We start from the raw sequence: 15,152 nt of genomic DNA, 5'->3' as shown, positions 1-15,152 counted from the left end.
CCATTTCCTAAAGCATCACATTCCACAATAAAGGTTTTTGTGAAGTCCGGCATAGCTAAGACTGGTGCTTGGCACATTGCCTCTTTAAGATGTTCGAAGGCCTTTGTTGCTTCTGGAGTCCATGAAAATGCATCTTTCTTCAATAATGTTGTTAGAGGTGCTGCTATTCTCCCATAATTCTTAACAAACTTACGATAATACCCTGTCAGCCCAAGAAATCCTCGTAGATGCTTTATGTTTGTGGGGATTTTCCATTCCTTAATGGCTTTAACTTTGCTAGGGTTTACCTTAACACCTTCATGAGATACAATATGACCAAGATATTCCACCTCTTGTACTCCAAAGAAACATTTGGAGCCTTTTGCATATAATTGTTTCTCCTTCAATAGTTTGAGCACCCTGTCAACATGTTCAACATGATCCTTCCAAGACTTGTTGTAGATTAGTATATCATAAAAAAATATTAACACAAATTTTCTAAGGAAGGGTTTGAAATGGAATTCATCAAACCTTGAAATGTAGAAGGTGCATTGGTAAGGCCAAAAGGCATGACCAAAAATTCATAATGACCCTCATGAGTTCTAAATGTTGTTTTCAGAATGTCTTTACTCTCCATTCTGATTTGATGATATCCTAAATGAAGATCCAACTTGGTGAAGTAAATTGATCCATGCATTTCATCCAATAATTCATCAATGACAAGAATGGGAAATTTATCTTTAATAGTGAGCTTGTTGAGCTCCCTATAATCCAGACACATGTGCCATGATCCATCCTTCTTGTGCACTAATACTACTGGAGCAGAGAAATAACTTTGACTAGGTTGAATTATACTAGCCTCTAGCATTTCTGCAACCATACATTCAATTTCACTCTTTTCGGCATAGGGATATATGTACGGCCTGATGGTTGGAGGAACACTTCCTTGAATCAAATTAATAGCATGATCATGATCAAAAATAGGTGGAGAGACCTTTGGGAGTCTCAAATACCTTGGAATGATTGTCCAAGACTTTCTAGATATCTAGAGAAATAGATGATTTCGATGTGGGGACCTCTAGCGAACATAATTATGAAATTACACCTCGTTGTTCCTTATATAGAAGCTTTGTTATACTATTAGAGCTGATTACCTTTCCCGGTTTCCCTGTAATACCCCTTAATTCAACTTCGTTTCCTTCCACACAAAATTTCATGAAAAGTTCTTGAAAATTAAAAGCTATTGTACCCAAGGATTGTAGCCATTAGACTCCTAGTACAACATCAGCACCACCCATTGGAATGGAAAGCATTGGGCTATTTAATACATATTCTCCCATGGATAGCTTGATATTATGGCACTTTCTAGAGTAGTTTATGGTTCCTCCACTTGCAACCATCACTTGACACTCTGGTGCTGGATATAGGAAGCAATTAAATTCCTTTACTATCTTACAATGAATAAAATTATGGGTACTTCCCAAATCAATCAACACTATTACCTTTTTCTTCTTGATATGTCCTTCTATCTTGATAGTTTGAGGAGTGGTAATTCCAGCCAATGCATTACAAGATATGGTTGGATTCTTTCTTCTTTATCTAGGGTTTGTTCTTGGAGTATATCCTCTTCTTTTGACATTTCTTGTTCCTTTTCTTCCTCCTTTTCACAATATATGTAGAATAATTTCTTCTCAAAACACTTATGACATTTAGTGTATTTGTTATCACAACTGTAACAAAGCCCATTTTCTCTTTTTCTTCCAACTGTTGTGGTGACAACCTTGTAGGTTGTGGAAAGCTAGGGGAAACAACACTTCCATATTTATAGTTGTGAGTGGTAGGCTTCGTCGTTGCCATAATTTTTCTTTCCATTTTTCTTGCTAACATGAATGCCTTTTCTAATGAATCAAGTTCCCAAAGGTGAACCTCATGTTGGATATTATCCTTTAAAGTCCCTATGAACACATCAATCCTATGCTCCTTTGGAATATCGTTTACCTTTATGTTCATTTTCTGGAAGTCTTCAATGTGCTCCATCATTGAACCCTTTTGTTTGAGATTTATCAATTGGCTAAAAAAGGTGTTGCTTTTTGTATCCTCATAATGTGCTACCATTTCTCCCATAAAAATTGCCCAAGTGACAATTTGTTTATGAGATCAAAGTCATCGATACCATACAAACTGATTTGGTTCCAAATATAAAGTTGAAATACGTACCTTTTGTGTGTTTTTCACATTATGGAGATCGAAAAATTTCTCCATCTGTAGTATCCATGTTCCAGGATCTTTGCCATCAAACTTCCTCATATTGATTTTTGGAACGTGGTGGGTCTTCAATCCAACATTAGAGTCTATGAAATCATGATTAACATTTCATTTTTTCTCATCATGAGTTTCCTTTACTACCCTTTCACCATTAGTGACCATTTCTTGTAGAAACTTATTCAAATTTATCTTCAATTCTTCCATCTTATCGTCCATGACATTCATCTTAGCATCCATGCCATTCATCTTAGCTTCTACGCCTTTCTTTAAACCATCCATCTTCGCTTCCACGCCATCCATATTAACTTGCATGCCATTCATATTAGCTTCCACACCATTCATATTGGCTTCATTTACCTTTAGTGAGAGTGAAATTTGTTGTATTGGTCTTGTAATTTTGATATATCATGTTGCATTTCTTCCTCTTCTTCACGAGTCATCCTAGAGCTTTCAGGTTGCTTACTAGGTGTTTCCATTTTCTTTCTTCGGGGCATTAATTAATGCTAATAATTCTTCACTATTCCCGTTGAATACCTTCAAACTAATTTTTCAAACCAATCTTATTCAAAATTAAAAAAAAAACTACACACCTTTTTTCACTTTTTAAGCACTCGATATTGAATCTGTTTTATCTCTGTCACCGTGGATCTCGAATATCTAAAATCTGATATTATGGTAGCCCTTTGAGTCCTCTTTCTAACCCCATAAGTTTGATCAAGATCGAGTTCTCCAAGAAAGAGTTATGCCAAATTTCCCAAGGTGACCTGATTATAGAATAGTTCAGTAGAGCGAACTTGTACGATGTGTCACGTGTCATTTTTTTGACCTTAGTAGCTGAAACTGATACACAAGAAACTATAGGCCATCCTATTTCTGAAAATTCTTATGAAAGTTCAATCTGATGCTCAAAACAAAAGTTATGAAGATTTTCCCCAGGTCACCTATTTGGAATGTAATTCGGGAGTTTGCAAAAATGCCAGCTTCCTTTGATAATATCTCTGCAAATATAGAGAGAAAAGCTCTAAAATTCAGACCTGAAGTTCACAACGATTTCAGTCCAAATGGGTTTGTTTTTTAGCTTTTGAAACTTCACAGAAAAAAGTTATAGTGAAAATGCCATGATGACGTGTTTGGAGCAGAGAAACCCTAGAATCCAAAGCTCTGATAACAAATGTTAGGAAACCAGCTCACAAAAAGATAGAAAAGATAGATCAACACCTTAGAATTCAACTTCTTTTAGGGGGAAACCTCCTTTAAATTACACAAATGAACAATTCTTGGATGATACAAATGACTAAACCTCCCTTCTATATATAGGAGTATAAGGGGTCATAATGTAATCAAGCTGACATAACAGTAATAACATAAGGGCACAAAAAATAACAATAATGGGTTTCTATGGGGCATACTAATAACAATGTGGGGACAATAGGGGCACAATAATAACAATAAGGGATAAAATGAAAATAGTAATGGGGGAATCACTACTATTATAGGGGCCTAATAGATAAAATAAATGTCTTTGAGACTAGGAGTACCTTCCTAGCATGAAAAAGTTAGGCTTAAGATCATATAACAAGGATAAAGCATAAAGAAACACTGATGGAGAAGAAGAAGAATATAAAGCTATCATGGACACATGAAATAGATCATGGACCAAGACAGAAAGAAGAAATTGCATAATGACTTATCAAATACCCTTTGGAGGGTGGAGAAGAAGAAAAAAGTGGATCCTTCATGAATATGAAGCATATATCATCTCTACCATCAAGAATGCAAGATGAAGTAGTAAGGAAGACAACTTGGAATTGCCACCTCATCATAAAGTCCATGTCATCATTGTCAAGTTGTAACTTGTACAAGTGTCATCAAAATAGTCAATATGTGTCCATGTGTCATGCCACATCATCATGTGGAATGTAACAATGTATTCTCAAAAAAATAAAAAAATGTAATGTGTGGAAGTACAAGAGTTATATGTGGAATGCTTATTCATATATAGACAAAATATCTTTAGGAGAAGTCCAAAGGTCATAATAGAAGTCCAAAAGTCATGATGGTAACCCAAGAGTCATGACGATATGAAAGATCATTCCTCTTGATATAAAAGGAACCTCATAACTTAAGTAAAAGGATTTTGGAGGCTTAGGCTTTGGAGAGATAGTCTTAGCTTCTCTACTTGGCATAACAGAGAAAATTATTCATTGGAGAAGCAAGAAGTGACTTAATGTTCCACTATTAGAACTAGTGCCTCAACAGTGTAACTGTGTACTTGGATCTTTCACCTAATTTAAATTAAATGAGCCAACAGATTTTTATGCATGTATTTCAAATGTTTTAAGACCATTCTTGGGATTTTCATGGTATATGTTTTTTTCATATGTACTGGAGAAATTGAACTATTTTGGTGGATTTAGTACTTGTTGAATGTGTTGATGTATTTTCTTTAAAATCGTTATTTGAACTATTTTTATAATGAATAATTTTATTCTCTCATGTGTCCCTCTTAGGTTAATAGTATTACTTCCTTCCAAAGACTCACTTTTGTCTCTTGCTCGTGAAGGTCTCCTTTTGTACATTGCAATCTGTGTTTCACAATGTTAACTTGCTTGTTCAAGGTTTATGTATATAATGTATTACATTATCCATTGAAACGAAGACAAACTTTTTTGTTATGGTGGCCAGGAGGATACTCTGGATGGGGCTACTACTCCAAAAGGTGTGAGGTCTAATTGGGACTTCACATTAGGGAGACCCCCTGTATGTTAGTGGTATCGATCACCATCAACATTCTGGTGCTAGAAGGAAGGCCATTTGAAAAGTTGTGCCCATTGAGTCTATTTTGAATCTCTGATCTTAAATGGCTATTTCCTAAATCATAATCCCAAGATGTTTTTCTAAAGATATTGATCTTACCGTCCACATGGAAATTATTCATAACTTGTATAATTTTAAGTTTTATGGCGAGAGTGAATTAATTGTAATCGAAAACTTCTTTCAATTTATGCATTTTTGTCTCTGTGATGGAATTCATTGTAAATATGTCATGATCAGGTTGTTCACCCTCACATTTGAAGGTTGAGTTAATAAATGGTGTCATACATTACTTGCTTCTTCTATCCATTCACTCAAGCAAGTTGTTAAGGTGCTTCATGAAGCTTTTGATAGAATTGATTTTCTTAGAATGGAACCTGGTGAATTTGTAGATGATTTTCTTAATCAGTTTATTTGCATTTGTTATAAATTTCCCAAAGAAGTGGTTGATTCAAATTTCATCATGGAAAAATTTCAGAGTTTGATTCTACTCTCTTTGAAATATTTTGGATCTGAACCCCTGAATGATTATCTCTTCTCAAATTTTGCAAACCATTAGAAACCTTAATTTTCCAAGGAGGAACCTATTATTCCTTTTGTTCCTTGTCCTCCTATTTTTCCAGTACGAATTTGGATGCCCCCTAGTGATGATGTCAAAGTTCGGAAATATGAAAATCAAAATCTTGATTTGTCCATTCAGCCGCCATCCACTTCTTATGATCCACATCCTATTGAGGAGGACTTGGAATAGTTCAATAATTGCATGGAGCCTAAAGTGAAAGTTGAACCCTTAGGTTTTCAAGATCATATTAATGCACATAATTCCAATCTTGAATCTAATCGACATGAAAACTTGATTTCCTCCAAGGATATTCTAAAACCTCGACCACCTATGTTTTGTGATTCCTTGTTTCGTAATCCTCTTGATCAACATTCTTCAACTTTTAATGATGTCCAACCTATTGTTTCAAGTGGTAATCATGAAAAGGTAGTTGTATTTCACATGTAGAGGATAAAAGTGTTGAAGATATGTCTTATCTTTCCTTCCTATTTCAAGATAATAATATTTCATTTCCATTTGATTTCCAATCTTCTAACCTTGCTAACTTGTCAAATGACTCAGAACCTCATATCCAGGTTGATATTTTGGATAACCATCACCATGACATCTTTGGTGGTGAAAATTCAAGTATATCAGATGATATATTCTCTTTTGAGGGCTTTTGTTTACAAGGCATCAATTCCTAATTTGTTTGTCATAGTTTACAATATCCATTTGTGAATCATGGTGCTCTTTCAATTCAGAATGATCCTGAAAACTCTTTGATTCATACATCCTTTGATGACAAATATGAACTAATAAGTTGTCAAGGTTTTGAATCTTTGGAATATCTTGGTCAATCTAAGCATCATAATGGTATGCTTATATTTGACCATTATACTGATGACAATGACATTGATCCATTGTTTTTGCAAGTTCAATATGATTTAAGTACAACTGCTCCTACTCCTACTGAGTCTTTCAATCTATCTTAATCTCTATCACACTATTCATTGTACCCAAATATGTTTGACAATTATGTCACAGCAACAAACCCCCTATACCCTTTTGATCTTTATTCAGTTGATCATGGTTGCAATTAGGTACATGATGGTGTCATACTACAATCATAGTATGAAAAGTTTGAATATATTATTTATGATCTATTCAATTTTGAACCTTTCGTAAGTTAGGAGGAAGATGTTCTAACCCTAAATGATCAAGGGATGTTTCCAATTGATGTATTTCAATTTTTTATCCAGCAAGAATATGATGTGTTTAACCATAAATGGATCAAAACGGTGGCATTAGTAGTGTTTTAATTCATACATATGTTTATAGTGGTGCATGTCTACCTGTTGATTTTTCCAAGCCACCCAAATTTGATGATCCACCATCAGAAAGTTCAAAGACCTATCAGGAAGTCGAGGCACTTCAACCCATGTTGATGGTAATTTCAGTTTCTCGCAATCTTATTGATATCTTCACACTAAGTTGGATCCGTATTTTCACACATAATTCTTTCCTTAAATTTCATCCACTAGTTATGAGTTCATCCTTAAAGAAATCTTGGTATTTTCAAGATGATGTTCATCGTCTCCAAGATATGATTTCTTATCAGATTGAGGATCCTTGGTTGGTTAATCCCTTCTCACATAGATCCCTTGTTTTATACCAAGAGTTGAAGAGCACATATTTCGCAGATCCCCATAGCTTCAAACCTATCATTTTGATTATCAAGATAAATGTAATTCTGTGTTGAAGGATTCCTCTCTATTAGAACCTTCCAAATCCAATTACCTTCTCATCCCTCTTGTGTATGTTTTGAAGATAATTATTTTCCTTACACAATTTCTCTGCTTGAGTGTGTTTAAATGTTTTAATCATTCAATGTACCAAAACCATCGTGTTGATAAAAACAATGGGTTTTATTTGACATATGTTTCTAATCCTTTGTCAACTCAGTATCCTATTTGGTTCCATGGATTCATAATCTCAACAATTGTTTTAAATGCCCTAAAATTTCATGTTGTTGATTTTGATTGTAATTGGATACAAAGCGAACCGATAAATACTAGAGAATATTATATGTTAATCAATCAATATGATCATTATACTGGAGATTCTCTTTGTTATTTGAATGTTTTAACTGAGAATTTATCTTTCCATCAGTCTCAGGGTCTTTAAAGTGGTTAATATGAATATTATGATCCAATTGTTGAACGGTTAGAGAAATATTACCTATCAAGCTCTATTACTGATATAAATTCGATCATTATATTTTTCTTCATCCACATCGATGCATTTTGAATGGAAAAAAGTGGAGGAATCAATTCACAAGAACGTTTTTACTAGTGGGACCCAATTTGGCAAAATGAGGTTTGAAACCTTATAGGAGCCTTTTGAGGCATAAAAAAACAGTTTTTGGGGGTAAACCTCTATTAATTTAGTGCAACACCTTTTGATTCTATTCTACACATATATATCTTTCCAACGATGCAAGAAGCACTTCAATCAGAGTCCATGTGAAAAAGTTATGCCACTCAGAAGTTGACCTTCCTGTTTTCACACCTATAGTTTGGGAGGATGCCGCATCAGCCCCCACTATTTATGGAAAAGTGGCTAGCCACATGTTTGTGATGTAAAATACTCTAGAATAGTCTATATTATAACTCTATTTAAGAGTTTATGTAGTCAAAATTAACCACTAGTAGGCTATCGGGCCATGTTATATCCAAGCCACTAGGAGGAAGAGGCATCCATTATTTCGAGAGAATTTTGTTCTGTAGCTGAGAAAGGATAACAATGAGAGATAGGAGGTAGAGCACACATAAAGGATCTATGCACTGTAGCATCCCACAGGCCATAGGCTTTACTTCTTTTTACCTGCAGCCATATTTCCAAACAAAGAGAGAGTGAAGCAACCTCACCTTCCAGTTGGGTTTTATCCTGAAATGGTTTAACAGAGAGAATATATTGTGTCTTGTGTGTGTGTGTGCTTATTTTTTTGTTCTCTACTTTTATGCATAGTTTCCATTCACATGCATGCACTAATTACAATTAAATCCATAGATATTAAAGTTTAACAAATTGTTTTAATGTGTAATTTTTAGAGTTTTAATATAATATTATTAGATATGTTGCGATGAACTGTCTAGTGGAATATCCACGACAGTTTACAAATAATTTTGTATCAGATCCAATTTCTTTGGGTATTTGTGGAATTTGCAGGGGATCTAGGTCAGTGGGGTCGAAAATCATAAAACCATAATCATGGCTGACGAATCTATAAACTAACCTCGTGATCTCGCAGAGGCGATGTTTTCATGGCTTGAATAAGAAGTTGTGGACATAAACCATAATGTAAACCTCCTTGTGGAGACCCTAAGCAATAAGCTGGAGATATTTGGAGAAGATGGGAGTTCGAATGTAGAGTACAAATCAGAAGGGGGATCGAGAGATCAGGAAGACACAAAGAACCAACTGAAGATAGAACCCAGAAAAGATTAACCCAGTTCAAGTTCCGTGAATAAATCCCTCTTTAGAATGGAAGAAAAAGTAGATATCAAGTCGTACCATGATGAGATCAACACTCTCAAGCCGAGCCACTAGTTATAGTAACTATAATTTTATTTTAGCGTCCATCAGATCGAGAAAGGGAAAAATATCTCATTCGTGCGGCTAAAATTAGAGGTCCATGCATTGACTTGGTGGGAGAGCCACATGGAAACCCAAGGTTGGAGGGACAATCTCCAGTGACTAAGTGGGAGGATTTAAAAACCCTCATTAAGTCATATTTTTATCCCATTGGGTACTTGTAGGACTAGTGGATCTGGTGGCATTATTTCAGGAAAAATCCAAGCCAAAGCGTGCAGGATTACATCACATAATTCAGAAAGATGGCTATAATGTTGGGTATCTCTCTAAAGAACCCAGATTTAGTCCTCAATTATTGGGGGGTATGCACCACCATCTGTTTGAGAAAGTGATGTTGTTAAAGCCCAAATAGGTGGATGAGTATTGTGTACAATCATAGTACCTAGAGAACATAGGCCTAGAAAGAGCGCAATCAAGTGGATCGAAGCATAAGGAGAAACATGAAGCTTCTAAGGAGGGGAAGAAGAAGAAAAAGGGGGAAAAGATAAAAAATACGACAACCACAACACACCAGTGTAAAGATCATAGTAACCACTACAACCACTACAACATTGATGGCCATACAGAGGAGAAGTGATGGAAGTTCCATCCAGAGATAAACCTGAAGAACAAGAAGAAAGATAATAAAAATAAGAATCTCATGGCCAGTGATTTGAGCAACCAAGTTGAAAGAATCTCAAATGTGGATGACAAGATCATCTGTATGTCAGTGTAGAAGGAGGTGAATATGAGTAGCCTTCAACAACAGGAAGAGAAAGAAATGACCAAACTATTCCATATAAAGGTACATGTCAAGAAAACAAATATTGATGCTCTTTTTGACTTAGGATCGCAGGCTAATCTCATTGTAGCAGAGATGGTCAAGAAGTTGGGGCTGGAAGTCATGATCATCTAATCCCATATCCACTAGGATGGGTAAATAAGGATGTAGAGTTGAAGGTCATAAAATAGTGCAAAATTAGATTTGCTATCAGTGATGATTTTATTAATGAAGTAGATCTGGATGTGGTTTCCCTTGATGTATGTAAAGTTGTATTTGGGAGTACATACATGTACATGAATGATGCACTATTCATGTGGAGAGCTAACCAGTACTGGCTCATCAAGTATAGAATACCGTTCATCATCACGCGCACAAAGGCAAGTAGAAAATTTCATTGGTAAGTGCCAACCAAGCCAAGAAATTGATTAGTTCCAGCAAGAAGTATGTTTTATTGTTTTTAAGAGAAAGGAAATTTGAAGAGATTGAATAAGAGGCAAGGCATCCCTAGAAGGGTGTACTAAGAAATAGAAACAACAATTAGAGGATTTGTTACAGGTATAAAAGGATGTGTTTCGAGAGCCTAAAGGGTTACCACCTAAGAGAGAAGTGGAGCACATGATCTATCTATTACTAGACTCCCCATTGCCAAATATTGGGTTGTACATGTAGTCCATTATAGAAGAAAGTGAGGTGAAGAAACAGTTGTAGCAACAGCTGGAACATGATGTCATTTGACCGAGTACATCACCATGTGGGTCACCCATCATCATTGTACCAAAGAAGGATGGGACTACGTGCATGTGTATATGTTATAGGGCGTTGAATAAAATCACACTCAAGAATAGATACCCCTTACTCAGGATAGATGATCTCCTATATTAGTTGTAGCAAGAAAAGTATTTCACCAAGATGGAATTGAAGTTTGGATATCACCAGGTTCGAGTCAAAGAATAATATACATGGAAGACCACCTTCAAAACCAGGCAAGGTTTGTATGAGTGGTTAGTTATGCCATTTGGTCTATGTAATGCACCAACTACATTTATGATATTAATGAATGATATATTGTTCCCTTTTAAATTCATTTGTTATTGTCTATCTTGATCATATACTAGTATATAATGCTACATGAGAAGATCATATTTCACTTTGGCGCAGGTGCTGGAAACATTGAAGAAGCACCATCTACTAGCAATTCTCAAGAAGTGTGACTTTTCGCAACAATACTTGGTGTATCTAGGGTATGCGATCGATGGAGGAGAATTAAATATAGATCCTTCCAAGATGGAGGCCATCATGAAATGTCCAACACTTACTAATTTTTCTGAGGTTAGGAGTTTCATTGGGGCAACACAATACTCAAGGAAATTCATACCCTCATTTTCAGCAGTAGCAACACCACTCCACACCATAACAAGTGGCAAGAGTTTCCAGTGGGGAAAATGTCAATAGAAGGCTTTCAAGGAGCTAAAGAAGAAGACCATTCAAGAACTAGTTTTGGCATTACCAAACTTGTAACAACCCTTTGAAGTGGAGACAGATGCGAGTGGGTATGCTATGGGAGCTGTCTTGATGCAAGGAGGAAGGCCCATTTTCTACCATTCCAAAGTATTTCATGTTGCAATTCTTAACTACCCTATCTATGATAAGGAGCTCTATGCCATGGTGCAAGCTATGAATAAGCGAAAACACTATCTGATGGGAAAGGAGACAATAATTCACACAGATCACCAACCGTTACAATACTTGTAGGCCTAGAGTAAGCTACAACAAACCAAGCATTACAAGTGGATGGGGTTTTTACAGTATTTTCATTTGGTGATCAAGTATTAGAAGGGAAACAAAAACAAGTTGGCCGATATGATTTTAAGGCCACCCACATCAAATATTACAACTTTTGGGACTCTTATGTACATGGATGCATTCACCCATGAAGCATACAAAGAGGCATATTCAGAAGATGAGGACTTCAAGGAGGTGTATCAACAGTTTCAAAGTTCTAGTCATGTGCACGAAGGAGACAACACTATTGACTACCATCTCCAAGATGGGTTAATCTACATGTTGGACAAGTTGTGTGTTTCTAAAGGTAATCGTTTCCAGCTAATTAGAGAGGCTTACACCTCCAAGGTTGTAAGGAACTTTGGTGTAGGGAACACTGTGGCTAACTTGTAGAGATATGTGTATTGGCCCAAGATTAAAGATAAGGTAGATAGGTTCATAAGAGGATGCATGATTTGTTGTACTAGAAAGCCTAGAAACACGAAATAGGTTCTATATCATCCATTACCTATACCTACTCATCCTTGGGAAAGCATTTCCATGGACTTTGTGGGAGGTTTATCGACAATCATGAAGGGACATGACTACCTGTTCATGGTATTTGATAGGTTCAACAAGATGTGTGTTCTGATGCCCTGTAAAAATTACCATCAACAGACAAGAAGCAACAAACCTATTCTCTAGACAGGTCTGGGTGCACTTTGGGATACCAAGGAGCATCATTTTAGATATGGACACAATATTTCTCAATGCATTCTCGACTACATTGTGGGAGAATATGGACATAAAGTTGAAGAAATCTACAATATTCCATCCACAGATAGGTGGGAAGACAAAAATAGTCAATAGCACTTTGGTGTAGCTGATGAGGGGATACAACCATAAGCATCTAAAGACATGGGATGAAAATATGGTATATACACAACATTCTTATAACAGAGCAATCCACACATCTACAGGAAAGTCTCCATTTGAGACTTGTTTTGGATATTTTCCACCTTCACCTTTGGATATTGCACATGGGTAGCAAGGAGGAGTGATGGAAGATCTTACAAAGATACTTTGAGGGCTGAAAAATTTATAGAGAAGATTAGGCAGATCCATCTACATGTACAAGAAACATTGCAGAAATCACAGGAGAAGTATAAGGCCAGGCATGATCAGCACAAAACTGAGAAATAATTGAAGGTGGGACATTGAGTATGGCTACAGTTGAATAAGGAGAGGCTACAGGGGCATGGTAAGAAAAATAAGGGTCTAAGGTATGGTCCCTTTGAGATACTATAAAAGGTGGGTGATAATGCCTATTGACTTAGTTTACCACCATATCTGTTCATTTACTCAGTTTTGAATGTAGAGAATTTGAAACTGTATGAGTCTTCCATGCTAGATCAGGAAGAGGAATAGGTCCTACCTTCTGTGGAGGATTTGGCACCAGATGCTCAAGCAGAGTTGACAGTGTTGGCATTATGATGCATGTGTTGTACTTGATGGCAACCCTCTCATAGAAGATCATCTCACTTATATACATTCAGATGAATCCACAGAAGAGATATCAGATATGACAGAATACATGGATGTAGGACAGTTCAAAGGGATCAGATGACAATTCACAAGTAAGCTTTGCCATCAAGTCCAAAAGGGGAGATTGTTGGCATTATGGCTAAAGTGTTGTCCTTGATGGAAACTCATACAGGTGATGGATCACTGTATAACAGGTCAGTAGCAGAGATTGATGATTAGCTCACAAATAATGAAGAAAACAAGAGGTACACAGGTACACCGTACAAAAGCTGCGGACCCGCAGGCATGTCATAGATAAAGTGCGTACATACCTGCAGGTACACCATGTAAAAGGTGCGGACCCCAGTTCACTCACTTCAAGGCAGAGAAGCGTGCTCACGTGGGGTTTCTTATGTTTGGCCCGTGGTATTTAGCCCGTCGTTCTTGATTCTATGGTTTTGGCCCGTGGTATAGGATCTAATTTAGCCCCGGTTTGGATCCCTTGTATTGGTTATCTATGGTATTGATCCATGATTTTAGGAAGAGCCTGCCTATATAAAGCAAAGGAGATCATTTGGCTAGACATTTGTGAAATAAGAAGATCTTAAGAGAAGCTAGATCTGAAATTCTAGTGATGGGTTTGTGAGAGATAGCTGAATCTAAATCAAGGAGAAACATGAGGGTTACAAGTCGGATCTACTAATGGGTTGAGATCCCTTCGGCGCATGATCAGATCTGTAGATCTGATAGTCTGGGTTATCCTTGAAGTCTGAAAATTGTCTATACCCGCAAGAATGCAAGTGCAGTGAAAGAAAAGTGCGGAGATACGCAGGCGCAGAAGCGTTGCAGGTGCGCAGATACGCAGGCGCAGAAGCGCTGCAGGTGCACAGATACGCAGGCCCAGAAGCGCTGCAGATGCGGAGGTACGCAGGAAGTCCGTGAGGCATAGTGCGTGGATGCGCAGGAAAGCAGTTGGAAACAATGTGGATGTACGCAGGTGTTCTATGGGTGAAGCTGCGGACTTTTCATGAAATATATTTAGCTGCCCCTGTTTATTATTGTTGTGTTCTGGGTTTTGAAGTGATGTCTGGTATTATGTTCTGATAACAGCAGTGATTGATTGAATGATTACGATTAGCTTCAGTATTGATAGATGAATGGATCAGGTTCATAATGACTTATCCTTATATGATCTGGTGGACTAAATCTGGTTGATAACTCTCATTGTATATGTATTGATCTGGTGATTGGGTGATTCAGAAGGTTGTTTGATTATGAGCTTCAATGTTGTTGTTGGGTCCAGTATGAAAATTGGATGAAATGTGGCCTTTCAGATTATGTGTTGTGCTTCAGTGTATCCAGTCTGAAAATTGATGAAACGTGGTACCTGGAGGAGAGAAGATTGTAGGCCAGCACCTACGTACTAGTATCTAAGCTAGTACAAGAGCTAAGGCAAATCTATGGAGCATTGTAGCAGGAAGCAGCCTGCGTACTAGTAAATGGATCGGCTAGTACAAGAGCAAAGGGGGTTGTAGCTCCTGTACTGGTATAAGACTGCACCAGTACAAATATTGTAAAAGGATTTTCTTATTAAGAAGAAGATTGAGATGACTTGCAGCAGGTGGTTTTCTCCCGCATTGGGTTTCCACCTTATATCATGGTGTTCATGTGTGTGCCTTATATGTTACTGCATCTGTTAACTGATAATATGGTTGATAATGTTCTAATGCACTCATTGAAGATCAATTAACTTAATCATAAGAAGTTGTGGAAGTAGCATATATGAATCTGATTATGGAGATGAAAAAGTATTATTAATGTAATAATACTGATTCACCCCCCCCTCTC

The sequence above is a fragment of the Pinus tabuliformis genome, chromosome J (genome assembly GCF_031772625.1).
Source record: "Pinus tabuliformis cultivar Carrire ecotype Pingquan chromosome J, CPIR1, whole genome shotgun sequence".
Lineage (NCBI taxonomy): Eukaryota > Viridiplantae > Streptophyta > Pinopsida > Pinales > Pinaceae > Pinus > Pinus tabuliformis.
This window is presented reverse-complemented; position numbering follows the sequence as displayed.